General features: G+C 36.7%; 1 protein-coding gene and 1 long non-coding RNA gene across 3 annotated transcripts in view; one reads left to right on the forward strand and one right to left on the reverse strand.

The window, feature by feature from the left end:
- lrba (LPS-responsive vesicle trafficking, beach and anchor containing) overlaps positions 1-20,698 on the forward strand; it is a 336,519-nt gene that overhangs the window by 26,082 nt on the left and 289,739 nt on the right. The window lies entirely within an intron of this gene.
- Positions 10,312-20,216, reverse strand: LOC135735985 (uncharacterized). 2 transcript variants are annotated; one of them, XR_012336583.1, is made up of 7 exons: positions 18,454-20,216; positions 18,249-18,319; positions 18,033-18,092; positions 16,247-16,285; positions 15,087-15,125; positions 13,517-13,712; positions 10,312-12,119 (listed from the first exon to the last, which is right to left on the reverse strand). It is a non-coding gene; the product is annotated as an uncharacterized lncRNA (long non-coding RNA). The 2 variants fall into 2 exon arrangements; XR_010527735.2 differs by having other exon boundaries at positions 18,249-20,216.

Below are 20,698 nucleotides of genomic sequence, written 5' to 3' on the forward strand. Positions count from 1 at the left end.
GGTAGTGGATTTGAGAGAACTAAGGGCAGAAACTTGAATGTAAAACTTATTAGAATTGCAAATGTGAAAAATGAAAATGTGGTACTGACAATTGTCTGTAGTCTATGTGACAGAACTGTGTTCATATTGACTGTCTGTCAGAGAGAGAGAGAGAGAGAGAGAGAGAGAGAGAGAGAGAGAGAGAGAGAGAGAGTCTAAGCGCTTGTTTGAAACCTGTGTGAAAGTGTAGATTTTGCCCTATTTGGCGTACTTTGCTACAAGACATAATGATTTATAACTAATCGTTAATCAGTTCAAACTGATTCTTTTTCAGTGAATCAATTCAAAACACTGACTTAATGATTTATTTGCATCATGACTCAAAATAAGTATTTATTATTATATATTATGCTAAAAACAGACAATGTTGCATGACAGCTTAGACAATTGGATTACTAAGAGGCCTGTGGAGAAGTCTTTAAGAGAATAAACATAAGTCAGATGGTTTTCTACATCATTGCTCTTTATGTCAAGCATTTTCCCTAAACTCCTCCTGTATTTCATTTAGAATAAACAGGGTCTGTTGAGTGCAACATTGTCACAGGCCTCTGAGGCAAAGCCAGATGTTGCTTGAAAAAATAATACTACTCTGTAATAGTGTAAAATTCTGTAACCACTGTAATACCACTGTTCTTTTTCCACTTCTTTATGTTCCTGGACCCAGCAAAGGTTAGCTAGCACAAGTGCTCTATGTAAAGTGTTCATGGATGTCCCTGGTGTAGCCCTCACCATGGAGAAAAACTCTTGTTATTGTCAGCACTGGACCAAGAGCTGTTCAGCTATTATTAATTCACTTGGTCCTCAGAGGTGAAACGCAGGGCTCGGTTTGCCTCTGAGAGATCTCGTGACTGCAACAGGAATTACTGCAGAGCTTCTCAATGAGACGTAAAGTGGGTGGAAAACGTAGATGTGGTAAAGAAAACTCACATTATCTTTAGTGGTTTCTGATCGCAGGTGATTAGAAGCTGTAGTTAGAATTTAGTTGCAGTAATCAGTAATCTGTTAACTTGGCTTGAGACAAACTTGTATATCTTGATATTTATGAATGAAATGGCTTGCAAGGCACAGTGAAACAATCTTTTTTTTTTTAAAGATGAACACAAGGAAGAGTCAGTGACTCATTTCTGAGTGATAATGAAAATGGATTATTCAGTTGCAGTTCTTAATTGATTAATTGAAACCAACAGTTTAAACAGATTCACAAACATTAAAATCAGAAATACTGCTAAACACCTTGGCCTTAAAGGGTCTTGATTATGTTTTAGGGGTGTATAAAATAAGTTTTCATGCTTAACTATTATTAGCATTTATTTTTTAAACTTATATTATTTCTTTCTTGACTGTAATGTTTATTTCTAGTCTCTTAAGCCCCTCCTTCCTTCAGTCTACTTTGTTTGGTTAAACTAGCACTGTTGTAGTTGGTCACCCACTTAGAGAGGTTTTCGAAAATGTCCCATCCCTTACTATAATCATGACCTCAAACAGCAACATTGCACACAACATAAATATGAAAATGAATGTCATGCTTGCTAGTTTCCAGACAAGGAAAAATCTTGTATAGTCTTATGAATTGCAACATAGTGAGTAAACTGTAAAAATGTTCTTTGCTGCCTTAAATTTTTTTTAATCAACTCAGATTTACCAGTCATTTCAACTTACTATTACTTAACTTGACTAGAGATTAGTTTTTATAACTATGAGTTATTATTAGGGATGCACCGATAGGATTTTTTGGGCCGATACCGATTTAAACAGACAACTTCTGGCCGATACCGATATTAAACACTTGTATACAATACTATACAGTTGGTCTATTAGCTAGTTTATTTCTGCATCAAATTATTTTTAATGAACATGGATTGGATCTGATTAACATTCAACTGACCAACATAATAAGAGAGGCACAAATTAAGCTAAAACAAATATAATAAGACAGCATGACAACCTTCAAAGGTGGTTTTTGCTATTCAGCACTTATTTTATTAACAACATTAACAAAATTTTTACATATAATGGATTTCTTTATGCATTTAATTAATAAACAATCGGTATCGGCCTTTCTCATGCTATTGCCGATATGCCGATGGTTTCAAATTCATCAAAATTCGGCCGATAAATATCGGCGGCCGATACATCGGTGCATCACTAGTTATTATTACTTATAAAATATAGTTGAAAAAGTCAGCTTAATTTTATAAGTTGTAGCAACTCATCTCTAGTCAAGATAAATAATAGTATGTTGAAATGACTTGTAAATCTGAGGTGATTCAACAAAAAATTGAAAGCGGCAAAGATTTTTTTTACAGCGTAAGCTTATCAACCAAATACAAATTGAACATAAATTGTGGTCTTAAGAATGTTAATTTGAATTTTAAAGGTATAGCGGAAGATTTTCCCCAATTTTTGAAAAGAACCGCCCCTCCAAAATGCACACGCGCAAAACTTTACCTTCTCCAGAGAGGTAACGCCTATTAAACGCGTGCACTTCTCTTCGCTCTGTTTACAAGTTGCTGTCAGCATGTTTACCATGTCTGTGTATTTCCTGACTTGTGCCAGGGCTAGCATCGCTAATCATAGCTTACATTAACTTTTACTAGCAGTGGTTTTAAATGAATTTCTCCAAATAGCATGACAAACTTTACTTGTCTAGTAGAAACTTCGCTTGGCAAGCCATCCTGTGCTTAAAGCGCATGCCAGGATGTGGGAGAGTCTCCCAAAAACACTCTGGTCTTGATTCTTTCTTCAGAGGCCTTTCTCTTCTTGTCATACAATTCGTAGACACTTTTTCTTTTGCGACCCTCCAGACATTTTGAAAAACACGGTGAGAACGTGAGCTTCAATGAATGGTTGAAACTGTAGCCCACCACACATAAACACCTGAAAGTGCGCATGTGCAGAAAGTGAACCTAGGGATGAGCATGTACAACAGCCTTACGTCAACATATCATCAGAATTTTTGACAACTGGGATGACCAATAGTCTTGATGATCCACCCAGAAAAAGAAAATCTTCTGCTATACCTTCAAGTCTTAATTTGAAAATTAATGTCCCTGTAAAGCCAATCTTGAAAGTTGTTTCATATTATAATTGTTAAAAATGAATTGCTGAAACACTACACAAAGACTATAGACTACACTGTAAAAAGTAAAACATGGCTGTTTTTCGTTTGATGTAATTTTTTTCATTCCAATAGCCTAAGCTTATTAGATTTTTAAGTAAAATTAAATTTTGTAATTTGTATGTGTCTTTCAATCTATTTTATTAGATTGATACAATATAAATTATAACATAACAATGAAATTCAAATTATAAATTCGATCAAACGACTTTTATTAGATTGATACAACATAAATTATAACATAACAATGAAAATCAAATTATACATTCGATCAAACGACTTTTATTAGATTGATACAATATAAATTAAAACATAACAATGAAATTCAAATTATACATTTGATCAAACTACTTTTATTAGATTGATACAATATAATTTATAACATAACAATGAAATTCAAATTATACATTCGATCAAACTGCTTTTATTAGATTAAGCACGGTTTGCGCATGCGCAGATGAAAACTCGAGAGAGTTCTTCAGGGAGAGACTGAACGCAGTCGACGGTTATCTGCTGAACAACGCGAACAGGACCCGTTTTTCAGGTAAGGGGGAATTAACCAAAATTGCACATCTGCGCAAAATTGCACTATCCTTTCCCTTTATTTCAGCACTCACACTATAATTTTTATAAGTTAGTTCAGTTTTTATAAGGTGACTGTCACAGTTTTACCTATAGCCAGGATTACATGCTAGAGTGACCTAGCATAATGTAATAGGGATAATATTATATAGACTGATTGAACGGATATTATGAAAGGAAAAAAAAATTTCTCGATCTGAATGTTGTAAAAAAGTTGTTTTCATGACTAAGGCTTGAGTATATTGCATTTCTCTGCCGACAATTAACGTTAAATGAATCACCTCAATATGTGACGTGTAATGTTACACTGATTTTGCCGCTCGGAGTTTAGGCTAAATGCTCCGGGCGCTCAATGCCAATATGAACGTGGATTTTAGATGCTTTATGTTTTACATTTGCGAAGGCGGAAATGAATGTGAGGGTGGTGTACTCATTTATTTACTCATGGGGGTTATTTATTGTCTCGCCAGGATATGCCAAGTGATGAAGAACTGGAGCAAAAGTCCTCAGTAACATGCCCTCAACCGCAGCTGCTGTATCAATGTTATTTGGACTGACATACCAATGGTTTCTTATTTGTTCTTATTTGATATATTCACATTTTAATATGCTATATATGAAATTGAACTTGAAATGAACTGATTACTGTAAAAACAGTGATTTTCTTGGGATTTAATAAATATTTAAAAGAACGTTTGATCTGACTCATTTAAACATGTATTTATATATTGAGATAATTTAAAAATTTTAGATTATGTCAATTATGAAGCCTTTTATATTGGAATGAATACATATTTCAGATTGAAGGAAACTGAATTTAGATCAAGTCTTTTAAAAATCTTTTTTTTTTAATTTAAGCCAATTTAAATTTTTGATTTACCCCAAATTCAGAAAAGAGTTTGCATGAAATGCAAAAAATTAGTTTGAACTGAATGGTTTCTAAACATTAGATCAATGTAAAATCTTTATTGTGAATGGTTACTTCAATTTTATTAGGTTAATCCAATGTTTCACTTTTTACAGTGTATGTAGTACTGAATTGCAGAATTAGGGGCTGATCACACCAAACGCGTTTATGGCAGGCGTCTTTTCTGAATGATTTTCAATGGGCAATGAGCGTTTTTTGCCGCCTGCCGCATCACACGTTTTTGAAGGAAAAAAACGGACTTCAGTCACTCACTGTCACCTGCGTGTTTGTGCACCTCTCACCTTCGATCAAGGTCAAAACAAGTGTCCTCTTTTTAAAGTTTCTGCTAATATGACAGTTAACAGTAAAAGAGCGCTCACGCTTCAATATTTAATTGACAACACAGCTGACTCTGTGGTTGCCTAGCAATATAAAAAGCTGAGAGAGGAGAGAATGCTGCCTATTTTTCCAAGACTTTTCCCCAACTTATTTTATTTACTTGCCGTTTTCTCTATCATTCAAATTTTGTTGGGTGGTTAATAACACATTTTTCTGTGGTGTGACAAACTCAGAACACATTTAATATCTGACTTGACAGGGACTTTAAAATATATTGCCTAAGCCCTAAAATGAATCATAAAACCGTTTCCCCTATTAACTGTTATATACATTTAAGTAGGATACTAAACTTTAATATGAAAACATCAAAGGTTGGTGTAATTTAATGAATGTTTTCCATATTCCAGTCCATCTTTAGCTGTTTAGTTGTAAATATAAACCTCACTTTAAAGTTTTGCATCGTAAGTGTGAGAGTTCATTTTGCTTGACTAATACTAGAATCAGATGCACTGAAAAAATTGCTATTGCAAAAAAATATAAGGTACATGTATTTAAAACGCTGACATAATTAATGCATCTTACAAGAGGTTGCAGATGTGGTGACATGATCCAGGATTAACTTTTCTATGATGGCGACTTCCAATAATTCACCATAATTTGACACAAATCAATTCAATTTAATTTATATACCGCTTTTCACAAATGGCAATTGTTTCAAAGCGGCTTTACATTAATATAAGCAGGGGAAAACACAGAAAAGGACACATCATGTAAAGCAAGTGTTACACAGTGTTGTGGTTTAAAGTAGGGATGATTGCTCGAGTACTCGAACGTGGCATCGATGATCGATCACGAAAACGATGATCATGTGGGTTTATTTATTTATTTATTGTGGATATGGCGGCATTTGGGTGTCTGGTTAGCGTTACAAGCGCATGTGGTAGTAAATACTGGGTCAGGAGATGCGTGTTTGATGTGGTGTCGAGCTACGCAGACCGACGTATGACATCAGTAGCATTACCATGCGTGATTAAAAAACAAACAGATAATTCCGCGCGACCGCGCATCAGCAACCCGCCGGGCCGCGTAATGACCGGCAGCCCGCGAGCCCGCGAAGCCGGTCACACCTCACATCACTGAGGCACTATGGTTTAAAAGGATGCCGTGATTTTCGGAAATACAGTCAGTCAGTTGCAAAATGTACAGCGCCGTCAAACGTTCAATGGGTTATCATCTCATATTTACACATCAAATGTCAAGAGATAGACTTTACATCTTGACTGAGGTAAGAGGACGACACGACACAGCTAAATGCTAAAATGATAGCAAAACACTTAAAGCTGCTTAATGTTATGAAGTTTGTGCTTTGACTGGACGTGTTTAAAAGTGCGCTGTTTATGATGCACATCCACAAAGGGAGTTAAACTTTCTTTTTTTTAGAAAACTTAGTTGAAAACTTAGTTGAAGTCTTGCATTTATGCAGATAGATGGACGTTGTACATTTATGTTGTATAAAGGCTTAATATTATGCAGAGTGCGTCATATAGAAAGCGCTTCGGTTTGTGTTTGTTAACCCTTTAGTTTCATTCCATCACGCAGCTTTTCCTGTTAGAGGTTTCTGTTAAAAACTATTAATTCATTAAAAATCTAGTATGTGTTCATTGTTCTGTCATAGTTTCTTCGAAATTAAGTTTTATTTGAGTGTTTTTATTAAAAATATTTTCATTTTCACCATGACGTGTACGCCCCTTTGATTGCCCCGCCCCCAGTTAATCGAGTACTCGTTCTTCAGACCTATGGATTAATCGAAATGAAAAAATGACATAAATGCACATCCCTAGTTTAAAGGTCACGTTCTTTCTGATCCAGGCAGGCTAGCTATTGCGGCACTAGTATATTACCCAGATGAGTTATGTGAATGCTTTGTTCTGTACAGGCTAAGTATTGTGAAATAAATACATTTACTAGACAAATTATGTGAATGCTTTGTAAAAGAGAAAAGTCTTAAGTTTAGACTTAAAATGAATAACTCTAAACAGAACTGTAAACACAAACATGACCCGATTATTAAGCAACAACAAATATTTACAAGAGCTGGTCTATGCATTTAAACACTGTGGCCACTCTGACCAGCTGAAACAACTCAATTTTGTTTTTTTGTTTTCTTTTGAGGTTTTAAATCTGATAATATATAAACTATATACATTCATATGTATAAACTATATAATTCATTTTCAGTGCATGTTTAATTGTAAGCTAAGAAATAATTTCTGTGCTTAATGGCATCATATTTATAATTGTCTCTAAACCAGCCTTGCTGTGTATATCTGCTCATCTTCTACCAGTCAGGTGCTTTCACTTTTTCCACTCTGCCCTCTGTGCGAGCTGATAGCTCACCCTAAAGTCACATTCACTGACATTCACATTGCGAGGATGTCAGGTCCATTAATCACCCGCATGGTGGCTGCAGATCTCTTTGAGTGCCGTCTACCGCCCCACCACACGACACAATCAGCTCCTCTTGCCCGAATGCAAATGTGAACGCTGGAGGAGGTGAAAATGGAGGCGATTGGCCCGGTTGTTGATTCTTTCAACAGCCAATCATTTATGTCCATTTTTCACTTTTTCATTTATGTACATATTTCTCCATTGCCAGTGTGAGCAATCTATTCTTCGGTGGACTTGGAGATAGTAGTTTGACAGAGGGAGGCTGCAAGGACATTAAGATGCTGTGTATGTCTTTGTGTGTGACCGATCATGGCTTTTATCTTCTGCCTTGTTAGCCTTTGTTGCTTTAGAATGACAGAACCCCCCCCCCATTCTGTTAATCCACCTTCAGTCATTTTAATGGGACAGTTTTTATCCAATAGGCTGTTGATTTATTCTCCGCATCCAGTCCTTGATCAAATTGTGGTCATGGCCTGTCTGCTGGCAAATGGCAGCAATCTCTTTAGCTTCTTATGACCGCATGCACCTCAAAAATATTACTCTTGGCATCTGCTTTGTTTTTCTTATCATGTGCTGTAAAGCACCATTCAGTAATAAACACATCCTGGATTGTTTACACAAATAATTGCATTTATGAGCTGCACAATTTTATTTACTAACAAAAGGCGGTTGTTTGTGTTGTGTAAAGTAGGGCTTCAACAACCAATCAATAAAACCGTCAAAAATCGATAATGAAAATCATTGTCAACGAATTTCATTATCGATTAGTTGGTCCGTGACATCACATGGTCCTGCATGACCTTTGGACAGCGCGCACACGCGTCGGTTTCATTCAGCACCATCTATGCGCTTATAATTAAAGTTAGGCGCTGTTTCTTCATACTGCGGGAGCTGCACTTTTACATGTAAATATACTGTAATTTAGTGCATAATTTAGCTATATTAAGGGAAAATTCTAATTGAGTAAATATTTAGCTTTTTATTCAATTAGTCGATTAATAAAAAAAATAATTGCCTGATTAATCGGTTATGAAATTATGAATTATGAAAATAATATTGTAAAGTCTTATCCCCAACATATACAATTGATGTCCTTACCATGTTCTTAATAATTCCACCTGAAATCTGTGAAGAATCACAGAGTCCTGGTTGCATATGCTAGATAGTTTTCCCTGCTAGTTACAAGACTTTTTAAGATGTCAAATAAATCTTTGGTGTCCCCAGAGTATATATGTGAAGTTTTAGCTGAAAATACCCCACATATGTGACCAGTCACGGAAAGTAGGGAAACAAGTCGGATCTGGGCATTTTGAGTTATTCACATATTCTGAAAGCTTTCCAACGATGTGTAACACATGGAAATCTGATAAGATTTGGAGAAGTTGTGGCCATTTGAATATAGGAACTCAGAAATACTCAAACCGAGAAAATCGAGATGAAAGGGACTCTTCTTTTCAGCTGGGGGAGACAATAGGGCTCATTTACATCTCATTTAGCTAAGCCATGCCCCCCGTAAAACCCTTTTTGAGATGTTCTAGCATCATATGTAGTATTTTATGACCAAATGACAACACGCAAAAATAAACATGACTCTTTTTACCTTTGTGGGGATCACAAGTCGAATCCAGTCTGTTTCAGATTATCCAATGACCATTTTTGTCCACAAATGCGTATAATCCGTGAAATATAGATTGTTTACATGAGATTTCGCATGAATGTCTGGTAATACAATATAATTAACAATCTGAAGACTATTTAAATCGTAACATGTAAGGGTATATGAGCTTACACTCCGTTAAACACATGAACCCGCCTTCAAAGTTTGTATTTAAAATAGGGAAGTAGTATAATAGATCATCCAAACAGCGCCGTCGAAAACGTGACATCCTTTAGAGATGTTACCAATCGCTCGCTCGTTCCTCCATCAGCCAATGACTTCATGGAAAATATTGATAGACAAAACATGTAGCCAATTATATAAAGAATACAACGATATCTGTGTAACTTCTGTGTGTTTGGACTCATGCTGCGCTGCAAGAACTGACATACAGATGACGTCAAAGTAGCGCGAGAGCGAGTCGAAATTAAACTACTCCGTAAGATTTCTTGAAGAGCTCTCGCGGTACTTTGACGTCATCCTACTGCGGCGCCGCATAAAGTCAGTGACGCGGCTGACGTACGATGCGGCTGACTGTTATTTGTTCCGCCCCAGCTTCTTTTATTTTTCTTTTGTTTTGTGCGCCCGAGCTTTACAGTCTGGGGAGACGCACGCTATAAGTTTGAAAAAAAAACAACTTAGCAAACATGTCTGAGGAACAGGGCAGTCGCGTTACTACAGTCACGTGACTTCACGCTCGAGCCGGAAGAGAAGACAATGCTGAATAAAGTCGTAATTCTGCTATTTTTGGATCAAACTATATTTTCGATGCATCAACACAATCTTACTGACCCACTGATGTCACATGGACTACTTTGATGATGTTTTATTACATTTCTGGACATGGAAACCATACATAGATTTTCAATGAAGGGGATAGAAAGCTCTTGGACTAAATCTAACGATAAAACATCTTAAACTGTGTTCCGAAGATGAACGGAGGTCTTCCGAGTTTAGAATGACATAAGGGTGAGTCATTAATTACATTATTTTCATTTTTGGGCGAACTATCCTTATTTAGTAGTCACGCTGTTCCCTTTGGGGGCGGAGGCGAAAACAAAAGCTTATACAGTATGTAAATATACACACAGACAATGACGCCCCCCGCTGCACGCTAGAATCTCCGGAAAAACAAGCCTATTTTAACCGCAAAATGTACGCTTTTAAATATACAAAAACTGCTATCTCAAACATGGAGAGGCTTCCCTTACAGAAAAAGCACATGTATTTCACATGTGCAAAACACATGTGCTCACATGTGCAAAACACATCTGCTCACATGTGCAAAACACATCTGCTCACATGTGCAATACACATGCTCACATGTGCAATACACATGTGGCCACATGTGCAATACACATGCTCACATGTGCAATACACATGCTCACATGTGCAATACACATGTGGCCACATGTGATCACATGTGTGTGATTTTGCACATGTGAAATTTAATGTGTGAACACATGTTAAAATCACATGTGACACATGAAAACATGTTAAAATCACATGTAGAACATCTGTTTTGCACATGTGAAATGTGTGCTTTTGGAACACTTTTGTGTGAATCACATGTGAATTCCCATGTGAAACACATGAGATCACATGTGAAACACATGCAAAATCCCATGTGAAACACATGCAAAATCCCATGTGAAACACATGCAAATTCCCATGTGAAACACATGCAAATTCCCATGTGAAACACATGCAAATTCCCATGTGAAACACATGCAAATTCCCATGTGAAACACATGCAAATTCACATGTGAAACACATGCAAATTCACATGTGAAACACATGCAAATCACATGTGAAACACATGCAAATTCACATGTGAAACACATGGGCTCACATGTGAAGCACATGCAAATTCACATGTGAAACACATGCAAATTCCCTTTCAATTTCACATGTGAAACACATGCAAATCACATGTGAAACACATGCAAATTCACATGTGAAACACATGGGCTCACATGTGAAGCACATGCAAATTCACATGTGAAACACATGCAAATTCCCTTTCAATTTCACATGTGAAATGTGTGCTTTTGGAACATTTTTGTGTGAATCCCATGTGAAACACATGTGAAATTAGTGGATCACATGTGGCACATGTAAAAAAAATGGTCACCACATTATGCACATGTGATCACATGTGTTTCACATGGGATTCACACAAAAATGTTCCAAAAGCACATATTTCACATGTGAAATTTATTGTGTGAAAACATGTTAAAATCACATGTGACACATGAAAACATGTTAGAATCACATGCAGAACATGTGTTTTGCACATGGGAAATGTGTGCTTTTGGAACACTTTTGTGTGAATCACATGTGAATTTCCATGTGAAGCACATGGGATCACATGTTAAACACATGCAAATTCCCATGTGAAACAAAAAATTGTCATCACATTATGCACATGTGAATTTCCATGTGAAGCACATGGGATCACATGTTAAACACATGCAAATTCCCATGTGAAACAAAAAATTGTCATCACATTATGCACATGTGATCACATGGGTCTCATGTGATCACGTATTTTTTCACATGTGAACTTGAGAGTTAAAGTATATAAAGTAGGCCATACATTTTCTTATCATAACCCAGGACTCAAACTCACCATTTGACCCCAAGGGTAAGCTATAATCTTGCTAAGATGTCGGTGATATAAAATAAAGGCACCATGATGTGACTTTGACATAAGACACATTTTACTGTAAGGAAAAACTGATTCAAATGGAGAATTTATTTGCAAACATACAGCAAATTTTAACAAGTATCCAAACATATTCATAAAAAAACAAGTATCAATAAAATGCTGTCCATACAACAACAACTGTATATCTGAGTGTGTGTGTGTGTGTGTGTGTGTGTGTGTGTGTGTGTGAGAGAGAGAGAGAGAGAGAGAGAGAGAGAGAGAGAGAGAGAGAGAGAGAGAGAGAGAGAGAGAGATGTGTCTTTATGCATGTCCATTGTTATATGTGCATCAGTCCTCAGATTCTCTTCCAGCAGGCTCCCTGTTTTAGGATAATAAAAAAAAGAAGATTAGAGCAGTACAAGCATCAGTCTCTCTTGATAGCATTTACTTTTTCTTTTTGAATTTCAGGATTAGCTGTTTTTAGTTGTATGGTCTTTGTAGGAATGGCCACTCGAATGTGGCATCGACGATCGATTATGAAACCATGATCGTGTGGGTTTATTTATTTTTTGTGGTTATGGCAGCATTTGGTTAGCATTACAACTTTTAAATATTGATTATGATGAACTATGCATGTGCATAATGAAACACCTGTTCTTGTCGCAGGTCCTGGCATATACAGGTAGATACAACAATAAAATGCTCACTACTGTTTCACCATGCGAGAATGCATGAGAAAAGTCAGGAATCGATCAAAAGAATCAAAATGCGTGCATCGTAACGAATCCCCGGTTCTTTAAAGTTTCAATCGGTTCTAAAATGAAACTGATTCTTGATACTCAACCCTAGTAAGTATTGTTATTTGTATTGGTGTATGATCTTACTCTGCACTTATGACGCTTTTCCATTGCATATTACCCCACGGTTTAGTTTAGTTTGGGTCGGGTCAGCTCACCTTTGGTGTGGTTAGCTTTTCCATTGAGTTTAGTATCACTTCCTAGTGGGAGGGATTATAGGGGTGTCATTATATTTGCGCTGCATACTGCTGTGACATCATACAAGTGAGAGTGTCATTGTACATTTTCATACATTTATTATTTTCTCAGTCCGCCACAAAATTAAAATTGGCCACCACAAATAGATGTTTGCACATCGCGTTTATCACTAACGTTACATCTGTCTCACATGACAGTTTCTGTTCAAACACCGCGGCGTCAGTCGACGGCGCTCCGCTGAGCTTCAATGAAGTTGCATTTAAGCATATAATGATGAAGTGCTCGATGTGAATGTTCTGCCAAAAACTGCAAGTTTGGAAAAAACTGTTATGGTGTTCCTGATTCTCAACTTGTGGATGTTTTTCATAGCTAAAAGGGAGTTTGGGAACTTATAGCAGAGCACAGATGACAACATGTTTGCTCGAGACAGCGCAAGCTAGCACAGGTAAAGCTAATCTACATTATAGGATGATGCGATTTTCTCAGACCAATCAGTGATCTACAGTGTTTTCGCGTCACGTTTGGTATCAGCTCGGGTCGCTTTGAACCCCAACTGAGGTAGTACGAAAAAAAGTATTGGGTACTATGTACTGCACCCAATGGAAAAGCTCCCAAAAGTAAGCTGACCCGACCCAAACTAAACCAAACCAAACCGTGGGGTACTATGCAATGGAAAAGCAACATTAGAATAGGAATGTAATAGTTAAAAAGAATAATATTTGTGTAAACAAGTTGGTAAACTATAATTTGCCCAAAACTCACAATATTGTAACATGCTTACCTATTACTAGCTTCACTTTCTCTGTCAGGACTCTGTCTTTGTTCACCAGTGGTCCCTTTTTCCCTGTGACGGAGCATGTTGTCATTTTTTCTAAGGTGGAAATGGAGTCCATCACAGTTCTGGTGCGTTTCTTGTAATTCTCACACTTTTGGGCATAATCCAAGGTGACTGGGTTCAATTTAATGACAGATGTGTTCTGTAAAGATAAAAAAAACATAATCCTATATTAACAGGCCAGCCCACCTTGGAAAAATATTTTAAATACAATAGTGTAACAACTAAAGGGACAGATGACCCCAAAATAAACATTATTTACCAATTTACCATTATGTTAATCTTCAATATTGTGAGTAAAACCTTACATTCTGTTCATCTTTCAATCTGTTTATATTACTAGGTATTATAGAAATACCTTTCTTTGTGTTCCACAGAGTAACATAAGTGTATAGAATTGAAACGACACAAGGGTGAGTAAATGACAACAGAATTTTCTTGTAAGGGTGCACTTTGCCCTTAAAGGCCTGGAGAACTTTGTAGAATCTTTTGTTGCCCTGAAAGTAATAAGGCCAAAACCTATGCTTCTTTAATTTTGCTCAGGACAACTAAGAGACAAACAAAGAATTGTGTTTTGTTTTCTCTTAACTTTTACTGCCTGTCTAAAATATACTTTTTTGCACATTAAAGCAGGGGTGCCCAAACTTTTTTCTACCAAGGGCCAAAAATCCAACCTGACTAAGAGCGAGAATTTAAAGTAAATATTGCTGTGTTATATATTAAAATTGAAGTTGCCATGATTCTCCTAATTTATAAATTTCTAATATTTAAAAAATAAATAAGCAAACATTACTTTGATGCCAACAATTTCCCGATACGATACATATCCCAATACAAGGCCACGATACGATGCACATCACGATACAATAATATTTTGAATTACATTTTGTTCAGAATTTAGTGACATTATTATTATTATTATTATCTGTTTATTATACATTGAATAAGCAGTGTTGTAACTGTTGTGTTTTTGACATTCATTTATTACCTTTTGGGGTAATTCGTAGAAATACTTTAAGTAATACTTAAATAATGTTTTTTTAAAGCAGATTTACAAATATAGTGCCTTACTCTAAGCATTATATTTGTCTCTCATTTAATTATTCTATATCTATGAATATATGTATACACATGCAACATTCAAACCTAATACTACTGTATTTAATAGAAGTTTGCAAGTTGTGCAGACGCGTGCGCCCTTTAACTTTAACTCTACATATTCCGCGAGTCATATGCGTATTTTCGATCAACAGCGATTCGTCATGCTACTTTCAAAAGTGCATCTGAATCGATACGGAAGGTGCTGTATATATGCGCGCATCGTCAGGCGTTCATGACGATGTATCTTCGTATCGATATTTTGAACACAGCACTACTGTTTATGCATAACTGATACAGTTTTATTTTCAAAGGTAACTGAGAAAATAATTTTGCCAATCATTTTTACATTTACATTTTCCTTTGTCTGTGTGCCACTGCCTCGACCTCCCCATTATTAGCCTATAGTGCAGGGTACCTGAGTTCGTTGAGTTTCGTGATGCACACCTTCAAGTATCTATGTACATAAAAAATAAATGTATTTTATTTCATTTTAATTCCTTGCATTTAATTTCAATTTACATTTTTGTAATGCACAAATAAATAAAAAAATTACATTTTAAAAACTGTTTAATTAGAAATATGAACATCTGCGTCAATGATGTTTCCTTATCTCACGTGTCATGACTGGCCAAATTAAAGGTCATTGGCCCTAGTTTGGGCACCTCTAAATTAAAGGGATAGTTCCCCCCAAAATGGTCATAATCTACTCACTTTAATGTTGTTACAAACCTGGATACATTTCTTTGTTCTGATGAACACAAAGGAAGATATTTTGAGTAATGTTTGTAACCAAGCGTGCCGCACAAGCCCTGAAAAGTGAAGCCACAACGTCTCGATCGCCCCCCAGTGACTGGTCCCAGTATAGGTCATAAACCCCGCCTCCCCATGTTATTCAATGGGACTTGAGACCAACTAAAAAAATTAATTACACTTCAATTATCTTTTTTCCGAAGCTGGTTTCTGTCATTTACTGTAGTTTTTATCACACTGATGTAAATTCAAATGTTTGTTTTTAAAATAGGTTTGTGTTTAGTTAGTTATTTAATGATATAAAAACGGTGGTGTCACGTCATGATTGACAGCTGTGATATCGTGTGATATGCGCATTCTACGAGAGCGAGGGCGGGGTTTTGACTTCGCGGCTCCCCTTCCTGCTCACTACTGCGCATGACTGGTCCCGAAATCGCTATTGCGCAGACTCAAGACCCAAGATGTCAGCGCCATATCGAGACACTGGCGGCTTCACTTTTCACCAATGGAAGAGAGCTAACAGGCGTCGTCCATCTTTTTTTACAGTCTATGTGTGTAACCAAATCAATTAGAGGCCCCATTGACTTCTAGTATTCTTTTTCCTATTATGGAAGTCAATGGGGCCTCTGATCAGTTTGGTTACTCTGATCAGTTTGGTTACAAACATTGCTCAAAATATCTTCCTTTGTGTTCATCAGCACAAATAAATGATGCAAGTTTGTAACAACAGGAGAGTGGGTCAATTTCCCGAATTTTATTTTTGGGTGAACTATCCCTTTAAGCAAGTGAATGTAAACAAAACAGGTTCTGTTTTATTTGGCTTACCTTTCATTGCTTTGCAGTTGAGTGTGAATCATCCACTATCTGAAAAAGAAGTGTATGGAGTATTGAGGTCAGCAGTATTTTAAATAATGATTATGAAAAATTGCACATCTATCAGCTGTTTACAAACCCAGGTATTGCTAGTGCAGGAGTTTTTAAACGGTATGATAGCTAGTACCCCATATGATAAAGTTTTAGCGAGGGACCGCTTTTCTAAAGTGTTTATCCATATTTTGTAAAGAAACATTGTAATTATGTTTTCAGCAATTTTTTTACAAACTGAAATAATTTGCTACTACTGTGTATACGTTTACCATTTTTGATTTGTCTTTTTCCCTTGAAATTTGCTGGGGAATCTCTTACTGTACATTGACACAGCCGCCGACTTGAGCTTCCAAAGTTACCGGAAGTCATTCATTTACAATGAAAGCTGACTTCTATCAGCTGCAAGGAGCGTCAAATCCATCGGCGTCGCGTTTTGAGCGACCAGAGCATCAATCAAAAAGTTGAAAGAAGCTCAACTTTATGGTAATGAGGTATGACGCGGTTCAGCGGCAAGCAGCAGCAAAACGCCAGCAACCAATCGGAATATAGCCTAGACATTCTTCGCTAGCTGATTCCGAAGAAACATTTCATGGTGACAAAGACTTCAGAGCGGCCAAAGCGTCAACAAGCTTCCGCATACTTATTGACAAATGTCCTTGACCAGGCGGCCTGAGCTTTTTTGGAAGCTCAAGTCGGCAGCAGTGTTAACGTACAGTTAGACCACAACCTGAGGGACCCCAGTTTGAAAAAACCCTGCTCTAGTGGACCAAACTGTCTATTACACAATGGCTCTGTTTACATGCACAAAATTTTGTCAATCTGACTGAATTTAATACGATTGAAAGTTACGACGATACAGTTTACATGCACCCTAAACATTGCAATCTGATTTAAATGTTCGTTTACATGTACATTATATAGAATCCGAACCGAAAGTCTGCACAAGCACACCGCAAGGATTGCCAGACTCGCATATCAAAACCATCCGAATGGATGTTCAAAACTAGCCCAAAAGCATCCCAATGACTATTCACAGCCCAAAACGAAATAATTTAATCTTTAAACCGCAGAAAAAACAACTGCTGGAGACAGTTTAAACAGTAGCCCAAATCTAAACTCGAAAAAAAAGCAGAGGACTTGGCAATCCTACGCTGCGGACAGCATCTCTCGTCGAGTTCACGCTTTATCTCTGGATAATTAAAACTGAGTTAGAAAGTTGTTCTTAAGAAGTTTTCAGATATAGGTAATGAAAACACACTTTTTAAAAGGCACAACGCTATATTAATTACTTTAAGTAGCCTAATGTTTTAAAAGTACACATAAACGCTGCAGAATTTAGTACATTGCGTGCACAGCGCGTGACCCCATTAACGTTATGTGATGCATTACCTTGTTGTTGCGTGTTTCTGTGACGAGAATCATGTGATATAAGAGGTAAATATAATACGTGAACTTGGAGCACAAATGTTCAGCGCATGTGCACAATGTATTTTTGCATCCGATTTAGAAAATACTATGATTCACCCGTTTACATGCATACTTTTCTCCTGTTGATCGGATCACAGATCGGAGTACACCACTTCAATACTATCGAAATTTGCATCCGATCGTCCTCAATCATATTGATTAAGGTGTTTACATGACGACTTTTCAATACGATTGAGACATCAATATGATTACAAACGGATTATTTGGTTGCATGTAAACGTACCTAATTTGGGGTGATACCGGGTTGCATATTCACCTTATGGTTTGAAGGAGTCTCATCCTCTTCGTTATCATCTTCCTCATGAGCAAATGTAGCCTTACAAAACACCAAAGCACATTTAAAAGGACAGAGGACACATGAGAGTAATATATGAAAAGATATAAGAAAAGAGACAAAATGAGAGCATGACAACGGAAATGTATTAAATATTTAATTTGAAGGACAATATCTCTCAATTATAGCATAACATACCATTTGTTTTGACGTCCACATTTTGTGTGTCTTTAACCACTGGTACTCTGCCTTTTTTTACCCAAGGCTCTCTGTATTGAAGTAAAGCAAAAGTGATTATACAACAGTATCTTGCAGAGTATAAAATAACATAAATGAAAGCATAAAAATATTTTATAGACTTTCCATTTTAATAAATGAAATTTATTTGTTAAAAACAAGTTACCTGATTAACTTAAACCTATTTCTGTCAGAAATGGAATCACCTCAAAAATACATTGTTTTAGATATTGTTGCTATCAAACGACATTGTTTTTTTTTACAACTTTACTCACAAGTTGTGGTTTTATAACGTGTATCAATTCGGAGATCGGTCCTGTCAGACTGCTGTGCAAGCGCTGGTCTGAGTTCAGTTTAAGGTGGGAGGCGCGTGTTGTTATATTTCCCATTTATGTTAGCTCAACATTTAAAAATAGCAGCCTGCGTAGCATGTTTAACATGACTTATCAAATAAACATGTTTACCATGAGGCGACTTAAAACCTATAAAAGTTAAATAAACGAATTAAATGAAATTCACTTACCGTTCACGTTGAGTATTTGTGCTGGAAACGCTTTCCAACCGCCTTTAGGCGTTTTGTTCCTCGTTGTCCACAAGACCAACCGTCTTTGGGTCACTTAACATGTATTGTCCTTCGCATATTTATCCAAACCAACTCTTACATGGTTTTCTTTTATCCATTTAATGAGCAAGGTTCAACTTTCTCGTCTTACTTAGATTTACCTCAGCAAGTTGCAACGGATAAAGAGCGCGAATCACATTAACCAGATCAACTGACAGACGTACAACGTCAAAGTTCCGCGAGAGCGATTTGAAAGCAGACTCCTCGAATCGCTTTCGCGATACTTTGACGTCATCGGCCTGTCAGTTCTTTTGGCGCCGTATGAAGTCGAAAAAGCCTTTTGACTGGATGATCTGGATGAATGAATACGATAGACTGTAAATAAAGATGAATACACAGAACAGATTGGAACCGCCTAGAAAAAAAGAGGAGTGTGTGCGCGCGTGTGTGCCTGCGTGCGTGTGTGCTTGCGCATGCTCACTGGGATTGGTTAAATGCGGATCAATATACCCCTTATTTGCACAGGCACAGCAGAGCCATCAAATAATTCTGTGTTCCTTGGATATGCAAGATTGCAATTAATGCATATTTTTTCCATGATAATGCCCTGTAACTAAGCTTCCATTGCCTTTATTGCAATTGTAGGACTGACAATATTGTCTGCAAACCCTTCTCCAAATATTAAGTCTTATTCTATTACAACATGCCACCTGCCAGCAACCAAATATCTTTTTAAAAATATATTGTCAATTTTTGTAAATAGATAATTTTGTCAAAATAAAGATTAAAAAAAATCTGCTACCACATTTGTGTGTATATTGCCTTTATGCAGATTTCAAATGTATTTATACAATTTATCATTGGAACCAAAGTACACATTATCACACTTGTTGATGCACAGTAAAGCCGAAAGTTGATGTTTACGCAAACATTAGCCTACTTGTGGTTTGGTAACATGTGATCCACATGTTGAAAGTATTGCATTATATAAGACATTTCTCACATGTGCTTTGTTATAACATGTTCCACATGTGCACTATTATGTTGCAACATGTGGTGAGATGTTGTTCACACGTGGTAATATTGTCCATATGTGAGCACATATTTTCCACATGTGAGCATAAATTGTCCACATGTGAGCACATATTGTCCACATGTGAGCACATATTTTCCACATGTGAGCATAAATTGTCCACATGTGAGCACATGTTGTCCACATGTGAGCACATATTTTCCACATGTGACCATAAATTGTCCACATGTGAGCACATGTTGTCCACATGTGATAACATGTGATAACATGTGGTCACATGTGACCACATGTGAACAACATGTGAAAAACATGTGAAATGCATGTGCTTTTTCTGTAAGGGTTCTTCGTGATCTCAACTAACAGATTCTGCAATAAAACGAAAATCACAAATTTTGAAAAAAAAAAACTTTGTTTCTCATTTTCTCGAAACTTGTGCTGCCGACTTGTGTCCCTGGTTTCCGTGACGGGTCACATATAATTTATTATAGCATGTTAAAATTGCCATTTTGTAGTGTGAGCAAAAATGTGCCGTTTTGGGTGTGTCCATTTAAATGCAAATGAGCTGATCTCTGCACTAAATGACGGTGCCGTGGTTGGATGGTACAACTTAAGGGGCGGTATTGTCTCCTTGTGACATCACAAGGGGAGCCAAATTTCAATTAGCTATTTTTCACATGCTTTCAGAGAATGGTTAACCAAAACTAAGTTACTGAGTTGTTCTATTTTACATTTTCTAGAAAGCACTGGGGACCCAATTATAGCACTTAAACATGAAAAAAAATCAGATTTTTAATGATATGTCCCCTTTAACCTAAA

This window comes from Paramisgurnus dabryanus, chromosome 4 (genome assembly GCF_030506205.2).
Source record: "Paramisgurnus dabryanus chromosome 4, PD_genome_1.1, whole genome shotgun sequence".
Lineage (NCBI taxonomy): Eukaryota > Metazoa > Chordata > Actinopteri > Cypriniformes > Cobitidae > Paramisgurnus > Paramisgurnus dabryanus.